This window comes from Anopheles darlingi, chromosome 2 (assembly GCF_943734745.1).
Source record: "Anopheles darlingi chromosome 2, idAnoDarlMG_H_01, whole genome shotgun sequence".
NCBI classification, from domain to species: domain Eukaryota; kingdom Metazoa; phylum Arthropoda; class Insecta; order Diptera; family Culicidae; genus Anopheles; species Anopheles darlingi.
In genome coordinates this window covers 34,163,673-34,181,641 of record NC_064874.1, presented here as the reverse complement: position 1 = coordinate 34,181,641, position 17,969 = coordinate 34,163,673, and the positions used below count along the sequence as shown (strand labels likewise).

Here is a 17,969-nt window from a genome sequence, read left to right as displayed (position 1 = left end):
AGCAACAACAACGCCTTATCACTGGACGCCATTTATATTGACTCGTCGCGAGTCGCGTTGCAGCCACACCGCAAGTACAACACTGATAACAGCAGCGCGTTGAGCAGCGGAACAGCAAATATTAATGCAGCACAAATATTGACCACAATCACAATCGCACAAGCTCGCACAGTCCGTGGCTCCAGGGCAGCACCCCGGAGCAGCAGGGAAAATGGTAAGGATTGTTCCGGCGTCGAGACTCTCGAGACCGGCCACCTCAAGACCGAGGACACCGGCGAGGAGTATGAAGCTCCCTCGAAAAGTGGTTTGAACTTCAGGTCACTCCGCGAGGACCTAAGGAGTTTGGGGCCAAGGATTTTGTTGTTCGAAAGCCTCCAGCATTGTGTTTGGAGCACAATCGTTGACATCGTTTGCTCCTGTTGCACGGACAGAGTGCGGCCATGTAATGTTTGCAGAAGGCGATGGCTCTCGGCGGTGTCTTCCGTAACCTTCGTAAAGTGAAGTCCAAAATGTCACTTTCCCCCGGCAGTGCTGGTCGGTCGGTCTGCTGTGGTCGGTCGAGCGTAGCAGCGCGTATAGTGTGAGATGCGCTTTTGATATATCTTTCACTCCGAACCGGACCGGCAGCACTTTTCCGCAGACAGTTTGATGCACTCCTCACTCCTTGATCCTCGCAGGAGTTGGTAGTAGGAGCATCATCACCACCAGCGAGAGTTTGTTTTTTTTTTTTTGGGGCTGGAGTAAAAGTGAAACAGTCGCCGCAGTCGAAAACGGCGAATTGGCGAAAGTTTATGTTCCGTTTTGCTTGAATTCGCACCAAAACCGTGGCGATGACGTCAACGAGCGTTCGGTTCCGTTCCGTTCCGCTCCGGTACAGCGGTCTGCGGTCGCGACAACCGGTCTGGTGATCTGGGCGGTCTTGTGATCGCGCGACTTCGCTCCTGTACCTTTTCGGACGGAATCCGCGACGGTAGACTCACGGACGCGCCCGGCCGGTCGGTTGGCCGGCCGGTTTTGTAGCCGGCTACCAAGGGAGGCGCAAGACTCACTTTCATTCGACCATGATGGACAGATTTTGACAGCCCAAGGAGATCCGAGTGCGATGAAGTGTATGACGAGCCAGGCCGGGTGACGGTCATAAGCTGATAAGACGAAATGACGGGATAGGGGAGCTGATTGGTCCTCTGAACCTCGACCCACCACCACTTGTTTCACTCTTTTGCTCTTGCTCCTTGCTCCTTGCACCTCACTATAGGGCTGTTGGGCTGAGATCCTTCAGGCGCGCGCCTTCACGTTACGCGGCATTGTTCTGAGCAATGCTCTCAGGCGCTGCTCTGGCCAGAGCAGAATCTTCAGTGCCTTAGCCGGTGGCCCCGGAGAAGCGGTGGCAGGAGCAACAGGGGCTGGGAGTTCGAAAACCGCAAACATAAATGGGTCATCCGTCAATCAACAACGAGCTCAAGTAGCGAGTGGCCGGTCCGTCCATCAGTCACTTCGGTGTTCGGTGTTCACATGTGTGGCCTCCACCGATGGCGGCGGGGCATGATGTTCATGCGAACTCCTGCGCTCTCTACTGCTCTCTGTCCGCGCTTGCGTTGCGTGACACACTCGCACGATCAGCCGCACGATGCAGAACCATTTATCTTATTCTTTGCGTTGTGTTCCGTTGCGCACTCTTCCGTTGTCCCCGGAATGCCTGGGAGGGGGAGACCACCTCAGGGTGTTTGGTTGTCGTCCTCGTCGTCGGTTGTAACGAGCGGGCTGCGAGGAAACCGCGCGGTTTTTCGCGAAGGTTCTTCAATTAAGCGCGGGTAGTACAATGGTTCATGCACCACCGGGAGTCTGACGACGTCCAAACGGTGGTGGGCCTTCGAGAAACACGCTCAGCACACCAGACAGCCGGGCGTCCAATGACAGATTAATTAGAACGCGGCGGAAGCGAACCTCTGCCAGCCTAACATGTCGTCAGCGATCGTCGTCTCCCGGAGACATTCTGACCTGCTTTTCGCGGTCCTAGGATGTCTTCGTGTTCCGTAGAAGCATATGTCTGAACCATTATTGATCACCGGTTAGCAACATGTGTCGTCCATTTGTCCGCGATGAGATCTGCACGGAATTTCAACAAACTATGCGGCCCATTTTAGAGAAAATGTTTAAAAATGAGAAGAAAATGGTATTTCATTTAATAAATTTCCAAATCTCAACCATTAACCGGATGGTTGAGGGATACGATCATCTCTTCATCTTACCTGCCTTGATGGATCGACGTCAGCACATCGATGCATCTCAGAGAGAGGCCCCCGAAACCAAGGGACTCTCATTGGTTCACCGAACCATCCCAAAAAGAAAAAAAGCGAATAAACGCCCCAAAAGTAATCGTTTATTTGTTTGCGAATTGAATTCGTAAATATTTTGACAGCTACAGCACCGAGTCCGAGAGGAGCGTCAAGAAGCAATCAGAGAAGAGGCAACAGCAGCAAATACGATCCGCGATAGTGCCAATAGTGCCGTGTGTTGGGTGAAGCATTTACATTCCGCTTCTCCTTTGCCAGTAAGGGGCACATCGCACCTTTGCCAGCGCGGTCCAGCACACCACCGACCCAGGCGGCTACCGTATGTTTGCTTATGTTTTCGTATCTCGCATTTAGCATCCTCGTAATCCTGCACTGCGAGCTGCTATGGATGTTTGTGTATTCAATCGGACGGGGTAAGACCGAGATCGAGACCGTCCAGATGAAGGAAGGATCGCAATTCGGGGTTTTTGGAGTTTTTTCTCGATCTTTTTTTATCTTTTGGAAAGCACCAGCACCGAGATATAAACCATTTTAATGTTTAAGATGGCCTGTCCGTATGATCGTAATGACCTCGATTGCTGGGTTTCCGGGGGAGCCGCTTTTAGGTCAGTGGCTATAAAACGCTTTATAAAACGTCGCATGATAACTTATAGTTAATGCATTTTCCGAAAAATATGTTACACAGCATTTATTGCGAATAAAAACCCCTATAACCCTTATTTCCTGCTTATCAGGACGATCAGCCCTCGTGAGCGAAACGCCCATCGTATGCCATTTGTCTTCCTGCTGCTCGCATCGAATCGATTCGATTTGCGCGCGCGCACACATGCGACGTTTGATCGCCATCAGTCATCGCGCCAGCCGCAAGATCGATCGATTGCTAGATCGCTTCGCTGGTCTCGACTGCTGCAAAAAATCGTGTATGGCCGTCGGTTAAAAAGGGCTGCATTACAATTAGCTGCGCCACACCCCTTCCAGTGTGTGGCCGGTTGCCGGTAGTTGAAAAAGGTGGTTTGGAGGATAAACATCCTCGATCCCCAACCTACACACAAACGTGTGCTCGCGCGATCGTTGAAGGTGTTTCGAAGATCGCCTCGTTTGAAATTCAAATTTATTCAGATATAAAGCTCGACCCGGACGGTTCGGTGTGGCGGGCATGTTGTAATCGAACCAACAAGCGGCCTATAACGATCGGGAACGTTGCGTTTAAAATATGATGTACCATGTACGGACGGATTGGGCGAAATTGAAACGTTCCTAGAGCTGGACAGCTGACCTGTTTTATGTGTTTTGAAATTAAGAAAAGACGATCCCCGATGATCTTCATAAATGTTGATGATGATGGATCCACATTTACTTTTAATCTTTGAAATCCACATTACCATTCCTTCAACTTTTCGATCAACTCGTCCGTAGACTCGTTGGAACGAAACTGATGTGGGAAGTAGTTAACCATCGGTTCGACTTTATGCCCACTAGACACTCCCAGCTTCAGCTCTCCAACGCACGATCCTTCACGTGATCGGTCGTTGTTGAAGGACATCCCGGCATGTAGTCGCGTCGCGTACTTGCTACACGCGACCTCTGGCACTGGCTACTGAGCTGTTGCCAGCTCTGCCTGATCCTCACCATTACTCCTGCTGCTCATCTATCACACGCTGCACTTGCCGTTGTGCTATTGGTTCTAACGATTCCGTTTTTGTTCTTCTTTTCTTTCGCTTTCTTTAAAGGTGAGTCCCAGTCCCGCGTCCAAGAACCATCAACCTCCGAAGACGATCACGTCGCAGACCGCGCTAATTGAGTCAAGGCGAAGAGAAAGGAAATTCTAACCTCATTTCGCCGTTTCGCCAAAGGTTTGACAGCTAACAAGAGTCCGTTTCACGCCCCAACGCCCCCAACGGCCACACCACACAATGGAGCACAACACAACCGCGGCTCTGTAGTGCGGGTGGTTGCCGGTTAGACATGTGGATAGACCAAACGGCAACAGCTGCTGTTCCTGTGGCATGTATCCGTCGAACTGCTCCTCGACCTTCCGGCCATTCCAATTTCTTTCATCCATTACGCCCTGAACCGCTACGCTCGTGGTTCGCACGATGGCCTAATTCTCCTTTTCGGACTCCACGGCCGTGTGCCGGGGTGGGACACCCTTGCCATAATCCAACGGAAAGGAGGCAAACTTCCTTTTCACGCCGTCCGTCGGTCAAGATATGGTTTTTAGCGGGGGTATGGGTATTTTTTTTTTCGTTTGTTAATTTTTTTGGTTAATTTTTTTTTCGCCTTCCCAACCCGATGTCCTTCTCGGCAATTAGCAAGGAGAGGGAAGGACTGTATGGGAAGGGAGGAGTGGTGGTGGTTTTTTTCTTCTTCTGTTTGGTTCAGTAAATGGGTTTTGTACGGGGCTACTGAAGACGTTGAATTGGTTTGTGTTTTGCGGGTTATTTTTTTCTCTTTTGGTTTCGTTTGGTTTGGGGCACTCGCCGATGATGTGTCCTCGGTTTCATTCTGCCGCGCCACCGCCGCTGATTGATGGCATTGAGAAATGTGAATTTGCAAATGTGCGTTCGTGCGTTCGTGCACGCGTGTGTCACAACGAGATCGGGATCGCGGTGGAGCAAACCAAGCAGCAACAGCAGCAGCAGCAACAAGGTCAGTACGACAGCCGCCGCTGGCCCCTGGGCCACTGCTTCCGAATGGATGGTAAATTTACGGAACCGGCAGCTGTGGCACCAGCAGCACCAGCAGCACCAGCAGCATGTAGATATATGTAGCTGCTGAGTGGTGTGTCGCCCGCATGAGTGAATGTTGACTAGCGAACATTAATAATCTATTTCTTGTGGTTCGCTTAAACGTGTCGCTTGCCGTGGTTACCGGATGAGTTATAGGCGACGGATTTATTGATGGAGCTTTTTTATGGAGATTAAAATGTTTCAAACGAATTATAAGCGGTCCTCTGGTGCTCCGGTAAGCGGCTCCCGTTGCTGACTAGGCCAATTTAAATTAGAGCTCATCACGGAATCCATTTTTTATGTGTCGCGACTCGATTTTTGACGTTAAGCCATAAGACACATTCTTCCGGAAATTCCTTCCAGTATTGATGTTTCATTTCATTGGTTGTAATATTTGCAAGGAAAAATATAATCACTAAAAGATTTTAGCTAAGTTTAGCTGATAAATTAAGCTGATAAAGTTTAGCTGATAAATTCTACTTTTTTATTTTATTCAGTTTCCCTTGATTTAACTATCATTGGTCGTTGATCAAAGATCTTAAAACACTGTTTTGAGTTTTTTTTTAATTTTTAGTTTTATTTTGCAATTTGTAGTATCATTTACATTAACATTGTTATATAACCTTGGTTATGTTATATAACTATTTGGTGGATTTCAGAAAGATTAATGTTTAACAATTTTCAAATTATATTTTTATTGAATTCTTACATCCTCATGAAGAATTCCTTTTAATAACCAGTTTTTTTTGTTCAAACTATTAACTTAAAGTGTAGACATTGCAACACAAAGTAAGCCTCTGTCTGTTATTGAGCTCCAAAATTGAAGTAACTTCCAATGACTTGTTGCAATACGTCATTTTTTTGTGTTAGCCTCCGAAAGTCTACGATTCTTATTGTTGTGGCTTTTAAAACGCATTTAGCGTTTGAATTGGAAACCTTTTAAACTTCAACCATTCCCAGCGGCACGTGCCATGGACACGACATGTTACAAATAATTCGTTGATCAGCGGTGATCGGTTATTCAATTACTAATGGAAAACATGGGTTGAGTGCATGGCAAAACAAAACGAATCACGATCACCAGTTGTCCGCCTAATTTGATTCTTCTACTTTTGCGCGACTAAAAATAAACATGATAAACCTGGTCTCCCGGCGCACCAATCTTTCTATGAAAAATGGAATGGCCACTTCCACAGCGTGGTCTCTACTCACCGAACGTACCCCATGGACACCTCAATTGGTCATGCGCCAAAAACGCTGCTCACGACATGCCACTGCTGCTGTTGCTGCTGCTGCTGCTGCTGCTGCTGCTGCTGTTGCCAATGCTTTTGCTTGAAGTTCACCGACAACAACGTGCCCAAGGGCGGCATTTCGGTGAAAAGTCAATGTACCGTGCGGTGCGATGCCGCGAAATGTCGCCAAAAACTGTGTCTCACATACCATTTGCTTTAACGACGTCACGTTAAGGAAGGGAAAATCGATCCCCGGTCTCGAACCTTCCAATTCATAGCCGACATCCGGTGGCGTGGTGGCCTTCGGTCAGCCAAAGCCGACACGGTTGGCAATGAACTTGCCAGTACGATCTGTGCTGTGTGTGTGATTGATCGTCTGTCCCGGTCTAAGCGCAAGTCTAACCGTGTCGGGTGGTATTCATTTCCATTAACCTTCGCGTCGAATTTTTGGATCCGTTTCGATTCCGTAAATCGGGCACGCCACTTATCCCTGACAAATTGATTGGCTTTCTCCGTTGCCGGCGTGTACACAGAGTAATAAGTAAGAGTAACACCATGTGACAAGAGCATGATGATAATGGCGATGATGCTAGAACGTAATATATTCCTGTTCCTGTCCTTGAGACCCACGGAGATCGTCTTATTTCGTGGCCTAGGTGTATGTGCGTGTGCGTGTTACACCGTGGTGACACCGAGGGTTTTCTCCGAAGCAGCGCATCATTCCTTCGGGACGAAAGGAGGGACCAACATGAGGTGTACATTAATGCGCATCGTACGCGATCATAAATTCAGAATTATTCACACACGCACACACACACACACACAGTCGGGTATATGTGACCGCGCATAAGGGGTAACTGGAGACGCCATATGCTGGTATGCTGGTGGCTGTCCTTGGCGGGAGAGAACCTGGCGAACGGAATGTCGGATGGTGCTTTATTTTTATATCTCCGCTCATCCGCTCCCGGTAAAGGCCCCGGTTGTGGAAGGTATAACAATGCTCGCGCTCCGGATTGGAAGCTTGAAATCATTGCCACCACCAATCGAATGATGCGTCGCTCGGATGCACGGTGACATCTTTTCCATTTGTTGACCACCGGTAAGCAATAAAAATAAATCATTACATTTTTGCTCAAAACGCGCACACACGCGGGCCACGTGCGACATCGCTGGCTTCCCTACCGTCTTGGGACCAACGCTGTGATGGAGATAAACCACCAAACGGAACGCCGGTGTGTAATGTTCATGCGAGCGGTCGCCCAAGTAATAAAGGAATATGTTCTTCGTGGCGTGAACTGTGGTTGCGTCGTGTGTGAGATGACCAGTGGAACCAGCGTGTGTTTGGTTGAGGAAAAACCGGACCGAATTTTCCATCAGCGTTCAACAACCCTGTCCATTGCGCGCTGGCAAACCCGTGGCCGATCCGTGTTACCGGCCTGTCGCTTAGTTTTGTTCAATTTCTGTCCCCATCCGCATGAACACTCGAGCGAGCTCGGGGAACGGGGTGGTGGGTTTGGTCGGAATGGTTTATTTTTAAAATTAGAAAATTCGGGTCAGTACATGACTCTTGAACCCGGACCCGGGCGTGCTCGTGGTGTGGTTGTTTCGCTCGCTCGCGATCGGATCGCACTGTAGCCTGTCCGGGTGTGTTTTATGAGAAATGGCCTACAGGCCGGTATGATTCGCGTGGCCATTTTTGATTGACAATTCAGTTTAACACATTATGGTGCGATCGTGTCGTCGTTACTGCTTGCACACAATGTTCCTTCTCTGCTTGTGCTGTGGTTTATTGCATTTTGCGATGGTCAAGGGAAAATTCTAATTAAAAGCATTTCTCGTTTAAATGGTTTCTTTCCTTTTAATGGGGCCACTAATGAGATATTCGGTCGTTAATAATGCTCCTACACCTTCTGTTAAAAGTTTCATGATCGTTTTAAAGTGTCAACGACCTGTTGGAGATGTCCTAGTCGAGCTAACCGCCTGCACCTAAGATGCTATCAACGGAATTTTGTTTTGTTTGAATTTTTTCAGACCCTTTTTTGGGCAAATTTATTGTTTTTTTAAGAGAGATTACTCTACATTCTCTATAGTTCAGTCTAATCTCACAGTAAAATGCGAATTATCCTACAGAATATAATGTTATTATAAAAGTCTTAAGAAGCTCCTCGATCCTTGTGCAAATATTAGACACGGCCAGGGAACAACGCAACGACTACGTTTAGTATATTTGTAATATAAACAACTGACACGATATGATAATCTTAATCTTGTGATATTGATCTTGCGAATGACCGACGACGCCCCGTGTCCCATGAACTTTCCCCTCAAACATGGAAAGGCATCGTACAGTTCCGGCATTCTGAAGTAATACGATCCCTCGCGTCAAGTTCGCCCCGAGGTATATAAATCTTGCGTAACGTGAGCTCTGGAAGTGAAAGCCAACTGCTTCGGACCCGCTTTACCCCCTATTTGGATGCTTAAGCAAAAAGGTAGTTCCTAAACACTCTCGCCACCGGCGACCATCATCATCATCATCATCATTAGCCACGCTGCTAATGCCACGCGTTAACGCTAAGATCCCGCTACTGTCGATGCAAATCTACGGACACCGTTTTTAGCCGCTCGGTGGGGTTGTCCCTTATCCCTCCTTACAAGCCACCATCACCCCGACGGACGACAACGACAGACGTGCCCCGAGGGCGAGATGGTGGTGGTAACAGCTCCACTAATGGAGGTATCGTTGCTTTAATTTGCTTTCATCTCGATCGCGATCTATCGTGCCACCCGGGTGGTGGGGTTGGAGGCCAACAAACTACTTCTTGCACCGGTGAGGGGGTTAAACGAGAGCCGGTCAACCGGCCTGAGGTTGACATATCAATCTGTCAGTAGTAGCAGCAGCAGCAACGTGTAGTAGTAGTAGTAGGTTTGAGGTAGGAGGATTGTTGTTTCGATCAAACATTGTCCGTCCGTTGTCCGTTGTCCCCGACCACCTGGTTGGCGTGAACAACGGTGCGATCGCACGCGATCGTCCTGCAACTAACGCTTTGCAGTGTTACGATCGACCTGCTGCTGCTGCTGCTGCTGCTGTTGCAAATTTACGATCTTTTGTCGCCGGCGGAAGGTACGAGAACCGCGGAAACCTCCTCTCGATCCGCGAGGCTCGGCGCCAGTGAACTTTGCGCCGGAAAGTTCAAGGCAGGTGCGTCTGCGTCTGCGTCTGCGTCGTGCGTCTTGTTGCGTGTTCTTCGCGCTTCTTCGCGCCGCTAACTACCGTGACCGACACAATCAACACGTGACTAAGGCTTTTGTTGTTGCTGTTGTTTCTTGAGAGACGCTTCTGCGGTGCTTCAGCGCCTCTCGCTTGTGGCGTGACAAGCGAGTTAGCTACCAGAGAGTGCCATAAATTATGCAGCCCAGGCTAGCTGGTCGGGATCGATCCAACCGGAAGCACATCCCTGCAGCAGCAGCGTTTGCGGCGCGGCGAAGAACCGTTTAACCGGTCCACGAACCGCGCGCTCGGTAGTGTGTCAAACCCCGGCGTGCCAGTCGCCGGCTTCAAGGCTTAAATCTCAGTCAAGGTCGGTCATTGATTTATGGTTTGTTGTGTGTTTTTCTGTTGCTTTGCCAGTTCCTCCGGCATCATCCTCAACAAAAGAAGCCCAGAGCTGGTGGAAGATGATGAGCCACAGTTAGATCGGGTTTTTTTAGCAAGTTGCCGTGCGTGCCGCGTCCACGCGATAATCACATCCCGCTCCAAGGTCGTGCGCAATGGCCGGTGTCGGACGTTGGTGTCGATGGCGTGGAAGAAGGAAGTGGAATGCCTTCTCTCGGGGGATGTACAATTTATGTCCGTAAATTACAAGCTGCATCACGCTGCAAACCATCTCATTAGAGGTGTGTACTGCTGCTGCAGTAGAATAAATGCTAGAGACCGTTGCTGCTGCTGCTGTTGCTGCGCGAAGAACCTTCTTCTAAACCCCGTGGCGAGTGTTGCAAGCATCACCTCGTTCTGGCCCATTTACAATCAATGCGAAAACCCCGTCGTACCGCGTTCTGGTTCGGAAATGAAATGAAAACCCATTTTATGCCCACGGCGACGTTGACGTTGGCGCGCGCAAACACGAGAAAACACGCCAGGCTAATGGGCTTCACAGTGCAACCCTCGCGGAAAGGATCAAAATCCACTACGACGACGACGACGACGACGGCACAAAGAGTCTCGCGAGTGCCAAGCGTTGAAGGCCTCCACTCCTAAGCTCCCTACAGAGACACACATTTGCAACTGAACCGGTTGACCTTCTGCAACAACTCGTCACCACTCCCGCCGACTGGTCGACACCCGGACCAAGTGGCGACGTTAAACGCATCCTGAGTACGTCATGTACATCGAGTGCGTCATACACCTGGACCTGCACCGGTGCACTTGCCGGTGTTGTTTTGGGTTGTTTTATTACCATTTCGTGTCACCCGCGTCTAATGATCGTAGGATTTTAACCTTGCGCGCGGGGCTGTGACCGCGTCGCATCATGCTATTCGCCTACTCTCACCGTCGGTAAGAAGGTTATCGGTACGGTACAAACCTAACAATCATCGTGTACCGGATTCCGGCTCCCACGGGGTCCATCCGGACCATGTATGGTGTCACCGGAACCGACCACCACGATCGTGGTGGAGGCGCCCGTAACCCGGAAATGGGAGTTAGATCGAAAGTGAGGATAGAATCGTGGTCCCGTTCGTAACAAGCATCGTATTACCATTAGGTCATAACTCAACCCCCGTTCCCAGTACCCCTAGTGGCCTATGGCAATCGACCGGCGGTAGAGTGCCGGTTGGTCTTGAAGTGTCAGTACATGATACTGATCCTCTCTAGCGGGCTCGAGCGAGTATCGCGTAGCAAAACGAGGCTTTCATAATAGAGAGAGGAGACGAGAGCAGAGGCAGGCGAGGAAAGGAAAGGCAGGCACCCTTGACTGTGGCCCCATTCGTGGCCGGTCACTGCATCCTTGAGTTTCCCCGTTTTGAATGTTGCTCTTCTAACGGGTCCTCGTCATCAACGGGAGGGGGGTTAGTGTGTTGTGTGTGTGTGTGCACATCATACGCTGTAGGGTCTCTTTGTGCTGCCTTTGATTGCTGCTGCTGCTGTTGCTGCTGTTTTGCTGTGCAAAAAGTGATCATCGAGCTCACGGATCCGTTGTGCCGCCAGAGGGCGCCATGATCTTGAGGGTGAAAAACTAAAGTGCCTTGCGAGAATCATATTTTTATCTCAAAACCCCCCAGAGTCTGTGTAACGGTCTAGTATTCATTGGTGTTAGCCACAGAGCCGCAGTTGCAGTTAGCGCTGCTCGTCAAGTACCGATTCTAACAACGGAGCCAACTCATCAGCATCATCCTCATCAGCATCCTCATCATCATCATCATTCGCATCTGGCGTGTAAGTTGATCGTAACTCTATACTCTCTACACACTCAAGTTGTGTTGGCAGAATATAGGTCAATGTCGTTATGCTTTTCTGCTTCTGGCGTGTTGTGTGGTTGGTTTAAGCTGATTGCCGAAACCGAAACCGAAACAGTGGAATGGTGGTGGTGGTGGTGGTGGAGAAAGTGGTGTGACGGGGTGGCGACCGATCGCTGTAAGCCGGCGACTATTTTTGCCAACTCGTGCGCAACGATAACAGACCAGGAGCTAGGAGAGTCAGTCATTTCTTCGCCATTTTGTGGTGGAATTTTGACATCGGCGGGAGGGGGAGGCCACACCGTATACCCGTGTGAATGTGGCGTATTTATACTACACCAGACGCCGGGCAAGGCAGAGCAAGTGCCTGCCAGACAGGTAATTGGATTGCGAGCTAAACCTGTCGAACGCGTAACGAGCTCAGCGAGAACGAGTCCATCACTGCCACCACCGGCAATAACCGGCGGTGACCTTCCAAAAGCATAGCATCTCTCGCTAGCTCTCTCGTGGCCATGTTAACTCCTAGCCGTTTGCTGCTCATATTATGCTCGTCGTCTCGTCGCCTAACACGGCTTAGTGCACACCCAAAACGAAGAAGAAAAAGCCCCCAAGAAGCCAGACACTAGTACATTCGAGAGAACTCTCGAACGTCCGTAGGGTTACGGTTGAGAAATGCGAAAAGTGAAGGTTGCGAGCGTCCCCATCGTTCCCCTGATTTTCCTCCCATCTTCGGTTACACCGGATGCAACAGGTTGGTGCGCCAAACGATTGTTGGTAAAGACTCGACTCTGCTGCACTTGTTCTAGCCGGGAACGGGCGCCGTCATCGTCGTCGTCGTCGTTGCCGTGAGTCATGCGACGAGGGGTGGCCACTCCCGGTATGATGGATGATTGCATAAATCGCGGTCTGGTGCACACTGTAATAAGCGAGCCGTAAAACACATCAGCTCCACCGACCTCCACTCATCATCCTCGCGTCTCGGGTATGATTATTCAATTATTCCTCCGTTCCTGGCGCTTCTCTTCCACCTTCGGTGAACCTGCCAGCGTCAGACAGCCAGTCAGCCAGTCAGTCAACCGGCCATGCGTGAAGCATCACACATCACCAAATGGACCGAGAAGCGAGAAACGTATATGTGTGCTGGTGTCTCGGTTTCTGCTGCTGCTGCTGCTAAGCGGCCAACTACTCATCGCACTGGCAAGTGTGGTGTCTACGCCAGTGAAAGCAAGCCTAACCGCCTCTCTACACGGGAGCGCAGATTCTTTCGCGAAAGTTTTGAGAGATTTGCTCAAACTGAGCTATCCTTTCAAAACTTTCAAAACTCTCATCCAAACGTCATCGTCTTGGTGACCTAGCTACCGCGCTCACTTGAAACAACAGCTTGCTTGATTTTTTTTATGAGCAGTTATTTTCTTGCGCTGGTTGCTCAATTCTTTCAAAGTTTTCACCCTCTACACGAGCGAGAGATCTCTCGCCTCCGATTTGTATGGATTTGACAGTTAAATGATAGAATTGACAATTAAATGATAGATCTCTCGCGACTTGCGCTCCCGTGTAGAGAGTCGGTAAGGCACAAACTGTTCCTGTGCCGAGATCGGTGCCGAGAACACAATTGAATCAAATTGATATCAATCAGTGCGTGCGTCGACACGACGTCCCCCACCTCGCCAAGCCCCGAGCAACGGAATGTTGACCGAGGGCCTACTGCCTGTTGTTGAGCATGATCGAGGACCAAGCTTCCGGTCCGGGCCATTTGCTTGCTTGCTTGCTTCTGCTTAAATGTCTCCGACGATGACGTAGGTTAGCTATTATGCACCCGCTAGCACCGAATTATCAGTCGCTGGAGTGGCCAAATACTTAGTGTGCTCGTCAACAGCCCTTCTGGCGTGCGCTCTGGCTTTATTGGCATTGATTAAACATGATACTCGGAGGATCGGTCTCCGTTCTGTGTTACGGTTACGGTGTCTTTCACGGCTCGGCGCAACAACATTCCGGCGCACGCCGCCAGCACATCGATCGATCGATACTTGGACGTTCCAATTTAATCGGATTCGTCCGTAGAAACTGACGCTATGAGTAATATGATTGCCCATGGGGGAGGGGAGGGGCGACTTGTGTTTATCGTTTTATCGGCCTTTCGATTTAATTACCGACCAGAACTGGCTGGCCGCAGCAGGACGGCTGTGTGTCGGTCCGGTCACCAGATCCAATCGGCAAGCGGGGGTTGTTGCTATTGATGAGTTGGTTTGATTATCCCTTCTAAAAGCATTGCTTTGTGTTCCATCATGATGACCGTCGTGACATGATATGGCACACGATGGCGGTTTGGTTGATGACATTCTCCTTGGCAGGAGCGGATGATGTAGTGATGAAGTTAGTCACAAATTAGTAAGTTTAGTAAAACATTATACTTACTCTAATTTTTTATCATGTTTTTAAACTTCAAAACAGGCTCTCCTAAGGATAATGCATTAGTTTATGGAAATGAATAAAATACTGGATCAGCGTTATTGAAACAATATTTCATAGATCATTTACTGTTAGTCTATTAGTTCTCTTAAAATAGATACTTAAATTAAACAAGAAATCGTAGAACCATTGAATTTGTCATAATATAATGCTTATGACAAATACAATCGATCTACGATTTCTTGTTTAACTTAAGTATTTATTTTGAACAGGATCATATTCGAATCATAGTATCCTGGGAATCCTTTTCAATCCACGTTTCGCTTACAGTTTTTTTTTTCATAAAATGTCACCATATCTTGTATATTCAACACCATTCCCGGACTTAATTTTTATCAGGCCAATTCAATTTAATTCCCTTTTCGATCGCGCTGCAACAAGCGGTCCTGTGTCGTTTGATATCGGTGCTCGCTAGCCGAAATTCGTCCAACCTTATTTATAAACCAAACCAACGGTATCACATCACACAATCCTCAATCCCTTGCACTCGATTGCAACCGATGAACGTCGGCGGTGTGTCGCCATTCTCGCGCACGCTCTCGGCTTGTGCCTGCTAGCCTGGCCTCAATGCCTATGTTGCCATTTCACTACGCAAACATTGCCATCCGATTACCACGTTGAGACTTCCGGTCCATGAGAGGGACGGCAAGAGAAGGAGAGAAGAAGAGAAGAAGAGAGACAACTAAAGGGGTGGAGTGGAGTGCGAGATCAGTGAAGTGTGTTATGGGCTAGTGTGCGGCCGCCATTGCTTGTTTTGGCATCGATCAAGTGTGAAATTCACAGCTGAGACACTGAAACCTGGGCGGGGGGCGGCCTTTCCCTTACCGCTCCCTCGGTTCGGCCACGACGGCTTCTCGCCGTTGACATGCATTATGGTGCAGCCACCGCGGGCATCAAAGCGGCGGCGGCAGTGACGATGGCCTGGTGATGCCGAGAGAAGCAATTCGCAGCTTGTTACTTCCGCCAACGCGACGCCATTCGACGGAGGGAGGATTCACGGAGGACTCGCGCACGCGAGATAAAAATAAGCTTCCCCGCTTATCCACACAGTTGGCCTTTCATCGCTCCACATCATCATCATCATGCTCCGTTGGTTGGTTTCGTTTGAACCGTACCGGGGATGATTAGACATGCAGGATCCAACCGGTGGGCAAATCCCTGGACGTTTTTATAGCTCCATTTTGTCCCAATAGGACTGATAGGAAAGGAGGAAGAGGACTTAAGCTGCTTTCACATCGAGCGCGTTTAAACGCCACTAATGGACGCAGCAGGTTTTTTGACGCAGAAAACACGGTTGTATCACATCAAAATATATGGAAGTGTTCACGTAACGCACCGAAAGCTATTTTTTGGAGCTTTTGAAGAGCTTAAAAGTTGGCGTTTTTTTTCGGATCTGTAAAAATCTACAGATTGTGGCAGGTTCTGAGCCGACTGTAGCAGGCTACGCAAGCAAGCCAGCGTTGCCCTTTGGTTTTGCAATTTGTTTTGGCAGGAATGTGTTGAAATCCGCGTAATAACTGTTTTGCGTGAAGATTAAACTATTTTTCATGGTTTGATAAGGTGGCGATAGTGATATGGTGCTATTTTTCGTGTATTTTAAATCTTCCTTCGCGCAACCTAGGTGTGAACAATAAATTAAGCTTTTGCGTCAAAAAACGCCAACTTTGGCGTTTTTAAAAACGCGCTCGATGTGAAAGCAGCTTTAATGTAGCGCTGTGCGCCACCAGGTTTGTGATACCTCTTGGGCGTCGCATATTTATGTAAATTATTTCAAAATGGCCGCAATGGCCCAATCTTAGTATCCTTTGTGACTCTTGTTGTCCTTTCTTGCTTCTGAACAGCGAGTTCGAGCGTTGGAAAAAAAAGCGATAAAAAAATAAAAGCTCACTGGACCCGATAAGCGGGTAAGCACGGACGGTAAAAGAGTTGGAGTAGGGCAGCAACAGAGGACGGGGCTTTCAATTATCGCCCACTTGTTACGATGTGTGGGCAGTGTGCGTATATTATATTGGCGCATTGTTCCCGCTCCTGATATCGTGTTATCGCGTTTCGCGTTTTGTGTTTTTTTTTTTGTACAAAAATACGGCTCCAACATCGCACGCTTGCTACTGGCGGTTGCCAACCATTCGAACCGTGCCTCTTGCTCCTCCATCGCCTTATCGTGCAGCGCACTGGACTGGAGCAAGACGATACGCGTCTCTTGGTTTATCACTTCCCTGATTACGTAATAGCCAGATTGCGCGAAGATTGTGTTTCCTTTTGCTTTCATTCTGGTTCGGAAAAAAAGCAACGAAACGAAACAAACAAATGGGCGCCCTGAAATGTGGGTCAGTTCCTAATTCGGGTGATGGAGTTTGACCGCTCTAATCTCACTCGTGTAATCCTCCCCAAAATGCACCCACTGCCGGTGGTGCCGGATGGTGGGTATACGCGATTGGAACCGGTTGTAACCGAGGGTTTGATGGCAGCGACCGGTCGCTGAGGGAGCAATCAAACCATCAACAACCATCACAACCACCGCCATGAGCATCCGCACGATCTAAGGAGGTTGGTAGAGGTTGAACATTAAAGACAGGGTGTTCCTGTGTGTTGCTCATGGCATACTTGGTATGTACACTACCGAGCAAACCAAGCTGATGCTGAATCGTTTGTGCTGTATCCGGCAAACAGACAGATCGCGCGCATAAGGGGTTCGCGTGTACCACCGCCATCTCGATCCGGTAGTATCGGCAATCGTCGTGCTATTAGTGTAGGAGATACCGATGCCGATGAACGTCCTTCAACCCCCTTTTGGGGTGGAAGAGGAGGGCAGAGGGTCTGTGTTTGCGTGTGCGTGTTGGTGTGTTGTTTGTAAATTTTTCTTCTTCTGCTTTTCGTCTCGTAGTTTCGTTCACGATATGGCACTGCTCGTTGTTGTTCACATTTTGTGTTCTCGCCCAGCAGCAGCCGCCGGTTCATAAACATTTCGCTGCTGTTTTCGTGGTCTCACGAAGTGGCAACTTCCTGTTCGTCTTGGCACTAGGTGCTGCTGGTGCTGCGGGAAAGAAAAACATTAATCCATCAATGAAAGCTTTGCAACAGCAAAAAAAAAACGGTAATGGCCACAATCGGTGGTGGACGAACATGGCGTGTGCGCGAGTGAGATAATGGTGAAGCATATCGTTCGCAAGTTTTTGGGTGCGTACACTCCAACCTGGCGAGCTGATAGCACTTCCCGGTGTGCCCTAGAGCAGGCCCTGGTGACCTTGGCATCTTCTGTTTCGCGGTTGGAGACCGCACGACTGTCTGGAGCGGCAACCGGAGGCAACCAAAATCGATCCAAACCGAACACAGCAGCAAACACACACGGCCTATCATCGGGAGTTCGTCTGTAGCGTGATAAAGACTGCGAATTCTTTCGGAAGGACACAACCAACCAAGTCGCTTCAAGCGTTGAAATCGTAAACAACATTCACCTGTGGTGCGGTTCGTGTGGCTCCGGTTTTTTTTTTATAATTTAAGCATACTCCCTGCTCGCGCTCGCGTTAACCGGTTTCTCGGTGGGGATTCCGTTGTATTTATAATCCAAAAATTACCTTTTCACAACTTCTGCTCTCATCTTGTTTTCGTCGTTTTGTTTGATACCTCACCAAACCGATGAGGTTGGCCTAGTCAGGGGGCAGACATCCACTGAAAACTAGATTTTTAGCGTTTTTTTAAACATATTTCTGGTTCTCGGATTTAATCAACTGACTCTGGTTGGTTTATTTTCGGGATGAGATTCGTCACTCCGGTGCTCACGTGATGATACTAGC

General features: G+C 49.0%; 1 protein-coding gene across 6 annotated transcripts in view; it reads left to right on the top strand.

The window, feature by feature from the left end:
• Positions 1–17,969, top strand: part of LOC125949110 (uncharacterized) — a 47,040-nt gene that overhangs the window by 17,063 nt on the left and 12,008 nt on the right. The window lies entirely within an intron of this gene.